Genomic DNA, 9,682 nt, shown 5'->3' with positions numbered 1-9,682 from the left:
TCTCCTTTCTGTTATTTCTCTTTTCCTTTCCACTTTGTGCAACCAAGTAGCTACCACTAGATCAATCAAGAATTAGGAAAATATCTCTATTGGATTATCTTCATACACCATATGAAAACTATAGTAGAAGGAGATTTCTGATCTTTGAATATCTATTTTTCTGCAGCTCCACTATTAACACTATTTGGAAAAAAATAATCCTATTCAAATTTGCAGTACTCAAAAGCTTATATATGGAAATTTAAGTCAAAACATTAATATAACTTGTGTGTTAAACATTACTTTGCATAATTAAGTAACTGAAATTTATTAATCAATATTTGTTGAAAAAAAGATCAAATGTGTAACTTTACTTCAACTGAAGTAAAATATAAGACAGATACTCTAATTAATCAAACCTGAACAACATTATACAACACACGTATCAGTTAAAAATTTGCAATGTGCTTACACTAGTGGAGATATTTGGAATATAAAGTAAGCCATTTTAATGCTTAGTATAGAACATGGATTCTACTTTAAAACATCATCCTTCCAGGAACTAAAAATAAGTGAGAAAATTGTATTTTAAATACTCAAATGTTTGTTTATTTCCAGAATATATCACTCTCTATATAAGGGTTTTAACTAATGTTACTTTTTTTTTTTAAATAAAACTCTGTTATTTAAAGTATAGAAAATTAGCTTACATTAACTGTTGATCGAGTAATTGCACTGCTAATCAGATAAATATTTCCCTGCTACGTGGCTAGTGTGGCCGAAATATTTTCTACTTACTGAATTTCTATATGCATTCTCACATTTCCCAATCTGATTGCAGTTACTTCAGACTATGTAATGGTTCTAGACCATGAACTGAAAACACAATTCACACTCCAGAATCTTCTTCCTGTGCCATCTTGATCACGAAGGACTTGCACTAGGATGAACAAAACATAAGATCACAGTAGTCTAGATGACCCAGTCACCAGATGAGACGGCTGCCTGAATCAGTAGCACCACTTGCAACTGCAAGCAATGCCTAATCTATCCTGGTTAATGCAGATGGGGTCGTTGGGATACCTTCAACGATACCTAGAATAATTATAGTTAACTCTGCCCTCTCTGTCTTAGACACGGAGCTAAGAACACTATCGTCACAGCATTTCTTAGAGTAGGTACCAAAATGAATATTATTGGATTCCAAAGTGGGCAGCAGTGCAGCAATTAAATGAAGTGGTAGTGACTACCAAATTGGAGAAAGAATGCATCTTGATGGGCTTTTGATATTCTGATTCTTTCTGGGTATTTATTTTATCTGATGGATATTGTCTGTGATGGATATTTTGGATAATAGCTCAGTTCCTATGAAACTTAGGGGGTTTTTTTAATTAAATAAATTATTTTAAGTTACGTAAAGCTCTCCATAAACTACTACTTCTTTTTCTATAAAAGGGGGAAATAATAATAATAATAATAATATCCAAATAATATCAAGGATGAATAAATGAGACTTTATAAACCAAGCACTTGGAACCCAAAATGTGCTCTTTTAAAAGCTGCTCCCTTCCACTCAATTCCCAGTGTTAGCTATGTTCTAAATAACTTTTAATACATCCCTCAAACAAGTCATCAAACGTGCTGGCCTAGATGTTCATACACTTGCCAAACACATTTCTGAGCAAACAGATACCATGGAAACTTCTGGGAGATAAGCTCTGTTTTCTAGAGAAGCATCATCTAGCTAAGGGCTATGAGAACCACCCTAAAATGGATTTTAGTATAAAAAATCAGTATTGCAGCCCATTAACTCACAAGGACAAGTTGATTGAGTTAGGAATTGGCTCATTCGATTTATAAACCTTAAAATAATTTTAAAACAGATGTTTTATGTATTTTTTCTATTTCAATTATTTGTAAGATTAGATTTTATTTCAACTTAAACTTGGCGAAAGCCAGTGTTTGTGATAGCATCAAGCTCTGGTCTATTAAAATATATCTGTTCTATGGGTACCACACACTGGGACCTTCTGTCTTCATTCTAGGTGAGATTAATGCTGTGGCAGTGGGATGCAAAGGTTACACACCTTCTTGTTTTACCTCCAGAAACAGTGATAAAACTTGTGTAGAACCCCCACTGGCAAGGAAACATGGTTTTAATCACTGTCTACATTCTGTCGCTTGCATATTTCTCCCTCTAGCTGAATATCAAAGTGCCTCTTTAGTCAAAACAAAAATAACTCCAGCAGGTGTTCATTTCTTCTCCAACACATTTTATCTCTCTTTAGGGACTGTGGTCACCAATGCTTCCACACCACAGGCTAAGTTGTAAAAAATAAACCCCTATGGTGACAACGAAATTATTTAAATGAACCCTCACTGGGAAAAAATTCCACTTCCGAGTTATAATATACTTAGTATGTCACATAATATATTTTTTTGGCTTAAAGCTTGGCAAACATATGTGTACAATAATATAAGAGTCTCAGTAGAGATAGTTACATAAGGTGCAGCAGGACAGATTTAGTACTAATTTATTTTTGCGTTTTGCTAATAATAAGCTAAGTGTTGTATGTTAATAAATATAACACTTTAATAAGTACTTTTAATAAGGTAAGTGATGTACTATCCACTATTAAATATATCTATAATATACTATAATATATACGTTATAATGCAATTGCCAAGGATTTACATTACCTTTTGGCAAAAAACAATGGAAGAAATAATTAACAGGAGGCTAATTTCTTCTAGTTAACAGGAAATTAAGTGAATGCCAATCCTCGGTAATCAAGTGGTGTTTCATGCCTCAATACAATAAAATATCATGATTTATCAGTTTTTTCTTGTCTAAACTCTATTCATGTTAATAATGTTGTTTGTTTCTCTTGTTCTCCTTTTGGTTCTGAAGAAAACATATTTAAACTTCTTTTTTATGAGAAATATGAGTCTTCCAAGGAACATGTAAGATGGTTAATGTATCTGTAAAAAAAAAAATGTGATAAGTTGTCTTTGGTATTATCTTTTCTTTCTATGAAAAAATTAAGATGATTCATTCACTTTACATTTAGCATATTAAATATTTAACCATTAAAAAGACAACAGTATCTTTCTTTTAATTTTATTCCTCCCAGACAATATTTTCCTTCATTTATTCATTTGGTAAGGAGAAATAAATAATTAGAAAAGTATGAACCAAGTATATTATGAAAAAACATTATACAGATGTGGTAGCTATTGTAATTTTGCTGCCAACAATCCATTTCAATTTCCTTCTTTTGGTAACTCTTTGAAAAATCTCCCCCACACCACTGTACAGTAAAGGTGGATTTTTCAGTCACGGTGTCCCATTCTCTCTGGCCAAAAGTTGGGCACATTTCTCAATCTAGGCCAGTTTCAGTATTCCTGGAATATTGATTGTTTCAGAAGGGGTATGTAAGTCAAGTAGGACCCAACAGAATATTTTGGAGGATTAAATAAGACATCAAGAGAAAGATTGTGTGTGTGTGTATATGTTCTTCTAAAATGTCTATGATTATAAAGGTGGAATAACATGAATATAAACCTATTGGCAACCATTTTCTACCTCATATGGAAAGAACTTTTCATTATAATAGAGGCACTATCCATCAAGAAACAGAATCAAGTAAGAAAGAGAAAAAGAAAAAGAGAGTGAAAACAACAATGAATGAGAAAGAGTGAGATAGAGAGAGAAAGAGAGAGAGAGAACTGTTGGCATCAATTGAGCTCCTGGATCCAAAAGTAACTAAAGCCAGACTTCTCCATCTATTTATCTACCTCCCAATTACTGGAATCAGTAAGTTTCATTTAAAAAGCACTATTGAATGCTTATATAACAGAATGTTAAGAGTAACCTTTTCCCGATGTCTCAGATTTTTGCAGAGGGCTCGAAGGTAGAGGACAATGCTTTAAATCCTACATCGTCCAGTGCAATTCTCACCCATCTTTGCAGACTTGCTAAGAGCTACTGTAACTCATCCAGCCTGCACTTACCCTTTACTCTGAGGCTATTTGAGAGGAGGAAAACATTCTTGGGAGTTTGAAAAGGCCAGAGGTGAAGATTTCTTTGGAAAGACCTGTTTTGTGTTGTGTGTTATCTCCACCCCCTTCTGTCCTAAGGAAGGAGGAGAGGATACTTTCCTCTTATTTCAATCCAAGAGATGAAGACTGAAGAAAAATCATTTGGAGAGTTTTACATGGTCCCTCTGGAGAAGGATAAACACAAAGTTACCTTCTGATTTTCACCTACCTAGAGAAGTCTGAAAATTAGTGACTTCGACTGGATTATGCTCTGCCTGTTGGCCAAATGAAAAGAGAAGAAGCCTTGAGCATGACTTTGCCTTCAGTGTTTGGTAAGATAATGATGTGTATATTTCTCTTGGGTCAGAGGTGGATTTTGCAAAAAACAAAGCCAGATGGAATGACCTTGAGAAGGTCTCTACCCACAAGGACAAGAGAAGGACCTAACAGAGAAATAACTCACTAGAAGCCACAGGGCTGAGGAGAAAACCTGGAGTGACCAGCAGTAGAATATAGCTACATCAGTGGAATTTTCATGAGTACTCCGGTGGTTTCCAAACTATGCACAAGAGGAATGAATCAGCCTTTGAAATCTGCCTCACTCAGAATACGCTAACACAAGATTATGACAGGACCAATAAAGATCTTTATTTTGCTTCTTCCTGAAGCCCCAACCATGGAGGAGCCAAAGTGGGAATTAAAGATCCATGTGTAGAGACTGAGAAGAAGCTCATGCCCGCTCTCCTGACCCACTTCTGCATTCCAAGAACAAAGTATGTTCCAGTCTTAGGAGAAGGAGAACCTTTAAATGTCATGAAACTTTAAAGGAAGGGGGCCATATGACTTAATACTCGTCCTAGTTACACAAGGGAAGCTGTCATATATTTATTTCTTCACTGAATATTTACTAAGTACGTCCTAGATGCCAGGCACTATTCTTATGGTGGAAAAAAACAGTAAACAAGCAGAAAGTTGCTTCTATCATGGGGTTTACATTCCTTTAGAAGAGACGGAAACAAGTAAAATGACACAATAAGAAAGACTACTTTGGTTAGTGTTATGAAGAAAATAAGCAGGGCAGAGGGGATCAAGAGTGACTGAGGGTCAGTAAGACATTCTAATCTGGGATGGCTTCTCTAAAGAATTGAGGAAAGAAAAGCAGACCCTACGGATGTTGGCCCGGGGCCAGTCTTCCTCAGCAAAAAAAAGAGGAGGATTGGCAGATGTTAGCACAGGGCTGATCTCCTCACAAAAAAAAAAAAAAAGAAAAGAAAAGTAGACCCTACTGCTAATCTAATCACAATATTCCTAAGAGAACATAAGCAATATTTCCAACAGATACAGACAAGGCCAACAACACATAATGTTTCTAACAAGACACAGATAAGGCTAAACCTCAGGGACAAGATTGAGTTGCATTCCCTTCTTTTGAGTAGTTGCTGCTTTATTACCAGGGTAAAATCTTGCCCTGCCTCATTCTTCCCTCTTGCCATTCAAAATTATTTGGATGTCTACTTCTAGAACAGCAGCAGGCCTGTGCTTCTGGATCATAATTAAGGAGGGAAAGATGATTAGGAGATGGTGTGAGAGCAGTGGTCAGATTATTAGGATATGTAAACTAAGGAAACTGAATTTTATTTGATGTAGATAAAGTCCTTTGGAATATTTTAAGCAGAGGAATAAAACAATCTAACTTTAAAAGATTACTCCTATTGCTGTATGCAAAATAGATTGATGGGGTAAGGAATGGGGTGATGATGACAATAATGGAAACAGTAAAACCAATTGAGAGACCATTTTCAGTTGTCTAAGTAGGAGATGATGGTTATGACTGGTTGTAGAAGTAAAAAAGGTAACAACTGTTCAGATTAGAGATATATTTTAAAGGTATGGACAATAGGACTTTCTAAAGGATTTGATATAAAGGTGAAGAACAGTGAGAAATTAAAGAAGACTTATGGAGTTTTGCCTGGACAACTGGGTTAAGGGTGGTGCTATTGGCAGTCATGTGAAAATGTGGGACAACCAGCTTTCATGAGAAACTAAAGATTTGTCTTTTGAAAAGGTTTGAGTGACTATATTGAGTAGATAGTGGTACATTAAAGAGTATGAAACTGATGGGTATGTTGATGTCTGGACTCAATCAGTCTAGAGATGGCACAGTTATTTCCATGATGCTACCTATGCATTCTTAAAAATCACTGCACTGTGATTATGCTAAATTGTGTAATGAAAACTACAGAGTTGATGGGAATGCAAAAATAGAATTCAAAAACGTCATAAGTGATACAATAATAATTTAAAAAACCCAGAGGAACCTAATAAAAACAGTAGCACACTTTTGTACAAGTTAATTGGTTAAAAATACTTAACTATTACAATAAATAAGGTACTTTACCTAGAAAAAGACCTGAAGTTTGCTTGTGGAATTTGCTTACTGGATGCAAGAGGAAGAGAACAAAATAGATATAGGAAAAGAGTGGAATAGAAAAGAAACAAAGAAAGAAAAAGAACAGAGAATAGAAAAAACAAAAAATAAGATGAGAGGAAGGAGGGAAAATTAAAAAGAGAGTTGGGAGTGAAGTCACCAGGCCAGGATGGTCATAGAAATGGTTGCAGCTTGTAGGTTATTGTGAAGTGTTGCAAGAAAGGTTATTGAAATTGGAAGGAATGTTGTAACACCAGATGTGATGAGTGTGGCTCATTGTCCTCATGAGACATGTGCACGTGTGCATTTTGTGTGCTCCGACGCAGCTCAGTTCCACTGAGTGCGGTTTTATGCATTCACCTAGTGTTTCTCTCCAATGAAACTGTGTACAAGCAAATGTGCTCAAATTGTTTCCTAATATGTAAATTTCACTGAACAAATTTGTGTTTTCAAAACAAGCATTAATAGCAAACTTGACTATATTTAAAGCTAAGTGGCTGGATAACAGTGAAAATAAAAGTAATAATTATTGATATTATTATTATTACTATTATTATGAATATATGGTACTTACTAAATGTCAGACACTATTCTAGAATTTTTGTGCGTATTAACTTATTTAATCCTCACAAAAAGGCCAAGGGAAGAAATTATTTCAGGAAAAAGAGAAGTGGACAGGGAAGTGACTATTGAATTTTGTGTGATGGAGCTTGTTGGTAACTGTGATAGAGATGGTTTCAGAGAAAATTGGCCCAGATCCCTTTGGGAAAACATTTCTCTAACTCCAACTGCAATCCACAAGATTAGAGGCTCACTCTTCTTTTAATCAAGGGTCATATACAGAGTATGCTTCAACTGTCAGAGTATTTTACTACTAGGTAGAGAATAAAGTCAATATTCTGATGACTAAGTATTGTTAAGCCACACAATCAACCATCCTTGAATCTTGCTTATGGCAAGTATTAAAGTTTGACTTACTCAATTCCAATTTTAGAAGCTCTAAAGTATGTATCTGTTTGTGTATACATACACAGAGATATTTATATATAATTTATATATGTATATATACATGTGTATAATATATATACAATGCGTCTTTTCTGCAATGTGTCTTTTCAGTTTTTCCCATCATATTCAGAGTCTATTTTCCCATCCTTTGACTCTGGACTGGCCTTGTAACTTTCTTTGGCCAATAGAATGTTGCAGAAAGGATAAGTGCCAGTTGTAAACCTAGGCCTCCAGAGGCATTACTTGCTTCTGCCCTCTCTCTTGGAATTTTGTGATCACTATGAGAATATATCTGGGATAGCTTGATGGAACATAAGACTGACAGTGAGAGTTATTCAACCCAACCGAGGCCGTCCCATATGAGCCAGCTCCCAACAGACCCTCCAGCCTACTGCCAGACATGAGAGTCTAGCCAAGGCCAGTCAAGATCAGGAGACCTGCCCAGTTGATCCATAGAGTCCTGAGCAATAATTAATAGTTGTTATTTTAAGCCACTGAATTTTAGGATAGTTTGTAACACAGCATTACTGTGTAAGTAGATAACTTTAGTGAGCTTTTAGATTCTGTGGCAGCAATAACAGAAGGCCTAATATTGGGTCTCTAAATTCATGAGTATTCAGAGATAAGAAATAGAACATTAATTTTTCTGGTATGATATGATGGGCTGAATAACGTTTTCCCAAAATTCACGTTCACCCAGAACTTCAGAATATGACCTTATTTGGAAATAGAGTCTTTGCAGATGTAATTAAGATAAGGATAGAGCTGAAATTGTACTGGATTAGGATGAGCCAATGGAGTGCCCTTATAAGAGACAGAAAAGAACACATAGGACACAAAGAATGCCAAATGAAGATGGAGGCAGAGATTGAAGTGATATATCTGCAAGCCAAGGAACATCAAGGTTTGTTGCACACCATTAGAAGGTAGGAGGGAGGCATGGAATGGTTTCTCCCTCAGAGCCTCTAGAAGGAATCAACCCTGCTGACACCTTGATTTCAAAATTTTGGTCTACTGAACTGTGAGAGAATAAATTTCTATTGTTTTAAGCCATCCAGTTTGTAGTAATTTGCTCAGAAAGCTCTAGGAAACTAATGCACATGGTTAACAGTAGAGGTGGTATTATTCTAGAGCCTCTGTTTGAGAGACAAGTGTCCTGAATCTCGGCTTCCAGATGGTATCAGAGGTAGTGGCATCCCTGAAAGACCACTTATATGGTTGGGGAGACATTTTTGGAACCTCAGCATACAACTTAGTTTACTAGGCCTTTCAAAATTTTTTCGGAGAACTGAATCCTTTGTATTAAATCCCTTTCTTTATACACTAGCCTGAATGTTGTTGTTTTTTCCCTTGTAATCTTCAATTGAATACTGAATGATATGCTTCTTGACCTCCTGATTCCCATTATGAGAAGTAATATATTTTCTTATAGTTTAAGGCAGATCTTTTGTTTTTTGCAGTCAAAAACATCCTTGCATTAGACATAGTATAATGTGGTGGTAGCACGAAGTTAAGACGATAGGTTTGATAGAGGGGTAATAAAGCAATCATCTCCTAGCTATTTATACATTTTTCTCTTAAAATTGTAGAGAGTGTGTTAGTTGAATTTAAGAAGAGTTGAGGAGATGTTTCATAATTTGAGAAGGGAGAAATATAAAGTATTTACCTTGGGGAATTGATGAATTTGTTAAAAAATATAGTAGATTACCTGACCATGTTGAATATTCTTTTGCACATTCAAATATCATGAAGCAATTTGCATCATTGTGAAACTTTCTCGAGTAATATTTAGCTAATTGAATGCAAGTATGATGTCAGCACATAATTCAGTTTAATCAAGGTAGAATTTTTGCCTGGCATGAATGACAGGGGGAGAGGTGCAGCGAAGTTGGGGTGAATGGAAAGGAGTGATTGTAGTGATGGGCCATGTGATTTAAACTAAGTTAGAAAGTAAGATGAAGGTGGTAATGGACAATGAAAAAGTAATGGATTGTTGATGGATTGGAAACTCTGAAGGAGTTGAAGAATAGTTGAAGAAGTGATATTAGAGGAAGTGAGTTGAAAACACAAAAGGCAATGGCGAGACACAGAGATGCTTGAAACAAAGATTATCTGGTAATGACAACATTAAGGTTATAAACATAGGAGTGAATAGCTGAAGAGGAGTGGGGGAAATATCAATAAAAGTGAGGAAGTTAAGGAACTGGGAGGCCAGGGTGCTGGAGC

This window comes from Ceratotherium simum, chromosome 8, assembly GCF_057802395.1.
Source record: "Ceratotherium simum simum isolate JZ-2026a chromosome 8, ASM5780239v1, whole genome shotgun sequence".
Taxonomy (NCBI): domain Eukaryota; kingdom Metazoa; phylum Chordata; class Mammalia; order Perissodactyla; family Rhinocerotidae; genus Ceratotherium; species Ceratotherium simum.
Note: the sequence above shows the minus strand (reverse complement) of the source record.